Below are 8,457 nucleotides of genomic sequence, written 5' to 3' on the forward strand. Positions count from 1 at the left end.
AAAGCATCATCTTCCCTGGGAAAGCAACTGAAATACATATATTGGGTAGTTTAAATCTACAGTAACCAAAAGGTCCATCTTACATGTATCATCAAGCAAAATAAATAGGATTTTGTATGATATAACTTTTATATGAAGAAATACAGCTAAGACGTGCAATAATCTGACCCCACTACACACGAAATGTGACCCTACACCTGCATTCTGAACGTGTTTCCCTCAGTAGTCTTTGTGGGAACATTGTATGGGGGAAGAGAAGCCATTGGAATTGACATTACTGAACAGATTCCAGTAGCAAGATCTTTTAAAAAAACTAAACCATAAGCAGGGACTTAGTCTGAACCACAGAAGAAAAATAAGACAAACAAAATTTTCATAAACCAGAGTCTGCTAGTCTTGGACATTTTGCAAACGGAAAATTCTACATTATGTTACATTTTAAGTTGCTTATTTAAGGTTGATATTTTACATCTTGAATTTACACTGCCATCATTGCATAAACATCAAAGCAAATCTGTTTAAGCTTTTTTTCTTCCCTCATCTTCATACCAAAGCTGAAAGCTGAGTAGGAAAAACCAATCTAGCCGACTATAGGTAAATGAATTTATTCTCGCCCGTGTTTCAATATGAAATGTCAGAATTGTGGAGAAGGGTTGGGGGAGAATAGATCTAAAAATAATTAGTGAACAATGTGTATCTGTTGATCTGGTCAAGAAGGACCGGCAGCTAATCATTAAGGCCTCCCCCCACCCATAATTGAAGATACTGAACTAGCCTGGTTTTGAGTACTCTCATCCATCGCAAAAACCCCTGGAATGCCACAGCTGTCGCTATTTTGGCACAGGCAGTATTGTTTCTTCTCCTTCCAGGCCCACACATCTCCTTTGCCTCCCTCAGTTATTTTTACAAGCCACCAGCCCTTCCAACAGCTTTCCTTGCCGTGTCTGGGGCGCAGTCCTTTAGAGATTTCCTACCTAATTTGTTTATACCTCACTGAGAATAAGCTAAAATCTACTGGACCAGAGAAGAATTATCCTTTCATCATTATCATTATTGTTAAGGTAATATAAAAGAGACTCTAAGGCATGACCTCCATGCGCAGCCATGAGGCTTAGACTGCACACCACATTAACCTCATGGGACAACGTTCACACAAACTGAGATGTGAACGGTGCCTCCAGATGTGAAACGCAGTTGTTCCATTCTGTATGTCCGTACAAGTGTAGAGAGTTTAAAAATCTGACAACACTGAATCTCCCTTCTCAAACATCCTCCTACTATTCTTCTCAATGAGGTGCATAAATCACTCTTGTATTTTATTTTACTTTATTTTTACTTTTCGGCCTTACCCCATGACATGTAGGATCTAAGTTCCCTGATCAGGGATTGATTGAACCTGCACCCCCTGCATTGAAAGGCAGAGTCTTAACCACTGGACCACCAGGGAAGTCCTTCAATCACTCTTTTATTTTCAAGTTGAACAGAATACAATTTCCATATTCTTTCATGATATCAATAACCTCAGATATGCAGATGACACCACCCTTATGGCAGAAAGCAAAGAGGAACTAAAGAGCCTCTTGATGAAGGTGAAAGAGGAGAGTGAAAAAGTTGGCTTAAAACTCATTCAAAAAACTAAGATCATGGCATCCAGTCCCATCACTTCATGGCAAATAGATGGAGAAACAACAGAAACAGTGACAGATTTTATTTTCTTGGGCTCCAAAATCACTGCAGATGGTGACTGCAGCCATGAAAGTAAAATATGCTTGCTCCTTAGAAGAAAAGCTATTACAAACCTAGACAGCATATTAAAAAGCAGAGACATTCCTTTGCCAACAAAGGCCCATCTTGTCAAAGCTATGGTTTTTTCACTAGACATGTATGGATGTGAGAGTTGGACTATAAAGAAAGCTGAGCACTGAAGAATTGATGCTTTTGAACTGTGGTGTTGCAGAAGATTCTTGAGAGTCCCTTGGACTGCAAGGAGATCAAACCAGTCCGTCCTAAAGGAGATCAGTCCTGAATATTCATTGGAAGAACTGATGCTGAAGCTGAAGCTCTAAATCTTTGGCCACCTGATGCAAAGAGCTGATTCATTGGAAAAGACTCTGATTCTGGGAAAGATTGAAGGCAGGGGGAGAAGGGGACAACAGAGGATGAGATGGTTGGTTCGTATCACCAACTTGATGTACATGAGTTTGAGCAAGTTCCATGAGTTGGTGATGGACAGGGAAGCCTGGCGTGCTATAGTCCACAGGGTCGCAGAGTCAGACACGACTGAGGGACTGAACTGAACTGAATTGATATTATTAAAAGAACTAAAGAGGGAGAAAATCTTAAGTATCTACTTTTTCTTACCAAGGATAACATTTCAAAAAGAAGAAAAGATGTTTAGTTTGTTTTGTTTTTCAGCTAGTATATTTACCAGAGCTCAACAAGAATCTTCTTTACTTTTAGCATGCTAACGTACTAATTGCATTTTCTGGAAAGAACATTTTAATTCTGTGAATAGTCTTCACATGTTATTATGTAAAGTGTCCATTTTAATTCAAGTTAAATCATCTCAGAGTTAAATGGTTCTATTCACACCTACTAATCTTAAAGGTCAAGAAAATGATTGAATTTTTATTGATTTAGTTTGCAATCAAACTAAATGTGGGTCAGCTATTAACAGGTGCTATTATAAATCTAAAAATGACTATCTTAATGAACATTCCCTAATGTATTCAAGGAAGTGAAGGATCCTGGGAGTGATACATCTCCTTTTCCTGTTCCCTCAGGCAGTACTGAGAAGAAGGAAGTCATATACGTCTCTCACTGATAACCTCCAATCTGACGGATATTTTCTACTGAGGAGGAAACCATGACAAGGCGAAGGACGAAGAATGTCTTTGTAGACTTGAAACCCCTTCCCTCACAGTAAAGAGATTATAACACACCAGAAGTCAAAAGAACTCCCTAAATTATCCGTTTTTCTCTCATTAAAAAAAGCAAGCGAGACCCATGTAGTGACTTCCCTCCCAAATTTGTATCCCACTGCAAATTCTTAGCAAAGTTGAATTTAAAAAAAAGGGAAAAACAAAGACACTAAGATTTTAATAATCTAAAATGAAAACAAATTAGAAAGCCTTCTGTGAAGGTCATCTGTGGTATGGCAATTAGAGAGCACCAGAGTTTCTTGGAAGAATTCCTAAATTTTGACCTCTACGTTTACCCCCACAGACAAAGGAAGAAAGGCAGAGAGACAAGAGGAAAGAGAGAGGTGTGTGGGAGCTGCCAGGAACGAAGGCTCAGCAGAAGAGAATCTAGAACCCCAGGACGTCCTCCAAGAAGTGGGGGGTGTTATCTGACGCCACCCATCTCCACGGGGTATGTTGGTGGGTCCTTCAGATATATCCAAGGCCTAGTACACCCTCCTAATTGAGGCCCTTCTTCCAGCTTCTCTTGACACACACTCAGTCTGTTTGGGCTGGGTCCTGAGAAAACTCAAGCCTATCCATTTCTTTCATGTGCTCACTTGACCCACAGAAGATTCTTAAATGTTTGACTCCCACAAAATTGCAGAGTACAACTTGACCAACCACTGGCTCCCCAATCCTTGCCTCACTAGCAGAGGAAACAGACCAGTCTGATTTGTGCCTTCAGTGTTTTCCAGGGAAGCATAAGCACAAGTCTCCTCCTTTTCCATACAGGTGTCATGTTCTAGATAATTCTTTTGAGTCCCCCTCACTTGGCTTATGGAGAAGGTGATAGCAACCCATTCCAACATTCTTGCCTGGAGAATTCCATGGACAGAGGAGCCTGGCGGGCTACAGTCCATGGGGTCACAAAGAGTCGGACATGACTGAGTGACTGAGCACGCACTTGACTTAAGACACAAGAAATGAACTACTCTCCCGTACTCTCCCCTTCCTCTTCTTTCACGTGAGAAGAAAAATGCTATAGTATTCTCTACTCCTAAAAAATTTCCAGTAACTTACTTGGTTAATCTCTACCCTCCTCTTATATGGATTAAAGTTGTCTGGTGGTTGCAGATCTATATGTCAGCTGCTTGGTGTATGCCTCAAAGATGTACCCAGCACATCCGTTTAGATGATAAACCACTTATCGTCCATTAGCTTCAACTTTGAGGTTTAGTCCATATTCTGAACTATAAAGATCACTCCTATTTATCTTATATAATATTTGAAAATTTTTGCTTAAAACATTTGTTTGTGGCTACATATTTTGTGTTGGTCTAACTCATACTGACTAAACTAGAATGCCTGGTTTTTCTTCAAAGATTGAGAGAAGTAAAGTACCTACCTAAACTTTATTCTCACAGAGGGACCATGATTTGAGCCTTTTGGTTTAATGGTTCAATGAAATGTCAAACAAGAAGTTCTCTTTATTTATTAATTAAAATAACCAATTCTTGCTAACTTCAATTATAATGTGATATAAATTATATCTTCTGCCATAATCACATATTTTAAAATACCAAAGGAGGTAAAATATGGTGAAGTCTATGAGATGACACCACCCTTATGGCAGAAAGTGAAGAACTAAAGAGCCTCTTGATAAAAGTGAAAGAGGAAAGTGAAAAAGTTGGCTTAAAGCTCAACATTCAGAAAACTAAGATCACAGCATCTGGTCCCATCACTTCATGGCAAATAGATGGGGAAACAATGGAAACAGTGGCTGACTTTATTTTGGGGGGCAGATGGTGATTGCAACCATGAAATTAAAAGATGCTTACTCCTTGGAAGCAAAGTTATGACCAACCTAGATAGCATATTCAAAAGCAGATACATCACTTTGTCAACAAAGGTCCATCTAGTCAAGACTATGGTTTTTCCAGTAGTCATGTATGGATATAAGAGTTGGACTACAAAGAAAGCTGAGCGCCGAAGAATTGATGCTTTTGAACTGTGGTGTTGGAGAAGACTCTTGAGAGTCCCTTGGACTGCAAGGAGATCAAACCAGTCCATCCTAAAGGAAATCAGTCCTGAATATTCATTGGAAGGACTGATGTTGAACCTGAAACTTCAATACTTTGGCCAACTGATGTGAAGAACTGACTCATTGGAAAAGACCCTGATGCTGGGAAAGATTTAAGGCAGGAAGAGAAGAGGACAACAGAGGATGAGATGGTTGGATGGCATCACTGACTCAATGAACATGAGTTTGAATAAACTCCGGGAGTTGGTGATGGACAGGGAGGCCTGGTATGCTGCAGTCCATGGGGTCGCAAAAAGTCAGACACGACTGAGCAACTGAACTGAACTGAAGTGAACTTTTAGCCAGGCATTCATGTCACCTCTAGACCTTACTTTGTTATTTATGTGGCAGATATGCCAGGGGCCCTTCATATGCCCATTTTCCTCTTCTTTCTATGTACACAACTAGACTACATTTCCCAGCCTCCCTTGCAATTCAAGGTGGCCACGTGGATGAATTGTTGTCACTGAAATGTGTGCAGAAGTGACGTATGCCTTGGAGGACTATCTCATGAAAACTCCCCAGATCCATTCATCTATGTTCTTTCTTCTCCTGTCTGGCTAGAAAGGAGATGACCCTTGGGGAGACGATGACAGCCCTGCTTAATGAACACAAACCTGTGCACCTTCTCAGAATGTGTTACTGTCTCGTTCTTTCCAAAGACCTATCACTGCATGGGCCATCCTGCAACTGCCTTTACTGACACAGTTGATGGGTTCTCCAAGCTGGATGGAGACCCAGGAGAATCCCCAGGCTTCCCACATGACCCTCATGGCCTACACATGCTACATATTATGATCCTCTACACTTTTGCATAATATGCCATGCTATGTCTTCAGTGACTGGCTCCCTGAGTGGTCCTGCCCAGCTGACCATACAGTCTAGAAGTGTGAGCCCTGTAGCGTGAAACTTGACCGTGAGAAACATGAAACAGAAAGACCAATCTTGTGGGTTAAATGGCTCCTCACTTAGAGAAGCCCTCTCTGCTGGGCCCCTGTGCTTCTAGCACGTCTTGAGAAAATGTCCCTGGGGGAATTTTCTACTTCTCTTCACCCCGTTCCCTCTCCTGGACCCAGCTGCCTTATGCCTTTTCTCCTTACCCATGGTATTCAACATTCTTAACTCTTTTTTTCCCTGGTTTTAGATTTCCTACCTTCTCCTATGGACTACTTTTACTCCAGAGTGAGGATACTCCAATCCATGTACATTTCAGGGAGAGAGTTTCCATCATAGAGGCAAGTGTATTATGACATATTATGTATGGTTATCTCTTCCTCTTTGTTTGAAGAGTCAATCTGGTTAGCGGTAAAATGATAGAGAATATGTTTATCTTACTCAGACTATTTGAAGTAGGAAGAATGTGATGACAACTCTGGGTCAATAGCTCTAAAAACATGACCTTTAAATGAACAAAAAATTCCAATGTTGTGAGAAGGGAATGAATTTAGTCAAAAGAACAGGGATATAGATTACTGTGTTATGCGCCTGATTCTGGAAAAGAATCAAGACAGAACATTCTGATAAGAAAGACTAAGCTTTCTGCAAGGACCCCAGGCAGGTTTGAATCTTTATGTTACACCTTCTGCTTCTTTTCTAGGCCCTCTTTATGCCATCTTTTCTTTGGTTTTGAGCCAAGATTTAGCAACTATCTCCCCTTACTAACCATACCATTTTTGGCAAATAATTAATTTTTTTAATTTTAACATTTCACCATAAAAATATGAGGAGTATTTACTTCCATGGGTTTTAGGAGGATCAAAAAAGGTAATATACTTAAAATATTCCAGCATATGATCTATCACATAAGTACTCAGTAATATGTTATGTCCCTCCCTTTCCTTGCTCTTCATTTCACCTTTCTTTAGATAACTGGAACTATGGGGCAAAAAAAAAAAAAGAAAAGAAACTATAAATCAATGCTGAGCATGGTCAGGAAAGCTAGGTCATATCTGATCACAGTAAGAAAGTTAAACTGCTCTTGCCATGTGTATGTGAGAGTCCTAAGGTAGGAGAAGTGCCTACTATGTGAGTAAATGGACTGCTTACAATATCAACTGCATTGGTAACTCTGGTATTTGTTAGGATATTAAATCCTGCCTTTGTGAGTTTACCCTCTTTCTCGGTCACAAAGGAAAGGATAGAATCTGATCAGGAAGTTCCTCTCTTCCTTTAAATCATTGTATATTTCTGTACTTATCTCTCAAAGACAAAGCAGACTGCATTAAGAGAAGTCAGACAAGTAGAAAATAAACCGTACTGCAAAATGTTTTCTCTCTATTGACAACTGAGTGGAAATTGAGATAAAGCAGGGGGTAGACAATTTAGTCAAATGATGAGCATGATTAATGTTCCAAGCAATTACTAACCAAGTCAAAGCGTGGATTTTACTATTTGTTAACAGCCCCTAGGGCTTTTGGTCCAGTTGGTTTTAACAAGCTCCAACCAGAATCCTTAAAATCACACAAAAAGCTACTTCCTGGACTAGAAACAAAGGAGCCAGGTAAATAACAAGGTAAAGGAGTTTATGATTTGTACATTTCATACAAATTTCTGTCTCTGATTAAGCTCAATTCTCATAGACATGTCACATAGTTTGTACATTTATTTCTATCTCCGTCTATAAAATGGGATCATCAAAGGAGCCTCCAAATGTTCTGTACTATATGATCCTGTCTCTCACCAGGCCAAAAGTCCTAAATCAATTAGTATCTAACCTGTTTATGTAATTAATGCCCTTCATTTGTCGCACACTCTAGTATCTAATAATCCAAATAGTGGTAAACAGGCAAAGATATATATGTATATAGGTTATGCTTTTTCAATCCAGGTATTGTGTCCACTTTAATTAATATCATTAAACACTTAATACTTCCATTTCTTACCATGAGCAGACAAGAATATTAGATGCTACATTTAGTTTATTTAGGTCAAGTATGGGGCCAGAGAGGCCACATTTGTAAAATCCAGCTCCCGTATCATTCAGTTAATACAGATCTATTATCTAGTCACACAGTGCTTTCTTAATCCTAGAACTACACAATTAAACACATACACTCCTTGGAGAAAAAGAAGAACAAGCAAGAGATTATAGGTCCATTAGACAAAACCCTCAGGGTGAGCTACTGGCCTCTAAAGGAAAGACACAAGCCATCTACCCACTCTCTTTTCCACCTGATAGAGAAATTCTGACCCTACGTTAGGTGTCTACAATTCTGAGTTTTTTAAAACTTTAGTCAAATTAAAAGCAGTCCACATGGCAGGATTTAGGAGTTTCACTTCTAACCCTTAAAAAACAATCACTATTCAATTACCTTGTGCTCAGCAGTCTTGCTTATTCTTATGCTGACACCTTCTATGAATAGAAGCTGACTCCCTTCCTTCCAGCTTACCCTAATGAATACCTCATATAAATACTGTTTCTTTAAAAAAATCAAAGGTTTCCCATTGCTGTAAATAACTTGTATATTGAGTGAA

At 39.5% G+C, this 8,457-nt stretch overlaps 1 long non-coding RNA gene across 1 annotated transcript in view; it reads left to right on the top strand.

Moving 5' to 3' along the window:
* Positions 1-3,902, top strand: part of LOC147370020 (uncharacterized) — a 160,704-nt gene extending 156,802 nt beyond the window's left edge. Inside the window, exon 4 of the long non-coding RNA XR_015168311.1 lies at positions 2,784-3,902. This is a non-coding gene — a long non-coding RNA (uncharacterized LOC147370020). The remainder of the gene's footprint in view (positions 1-2,783) is intronic.
* Positions 3,903-8,457: the final 4,555 nt, after the last annotated feature.

This window comes from Bos grunniens, chromosome 7 (genome assembly GCF_055505025.1).
Source record: "Bos grunniens cultivar Pamir isolate PY7600 chromosome 7, Bosgru_T2T1.0, whole genome shotgun sequence".
NCBI lineage: Eukaryota > Metazoa > Chordata > Mammalia > Artiodactyla > Bovidae > Bos > Bos grunniens.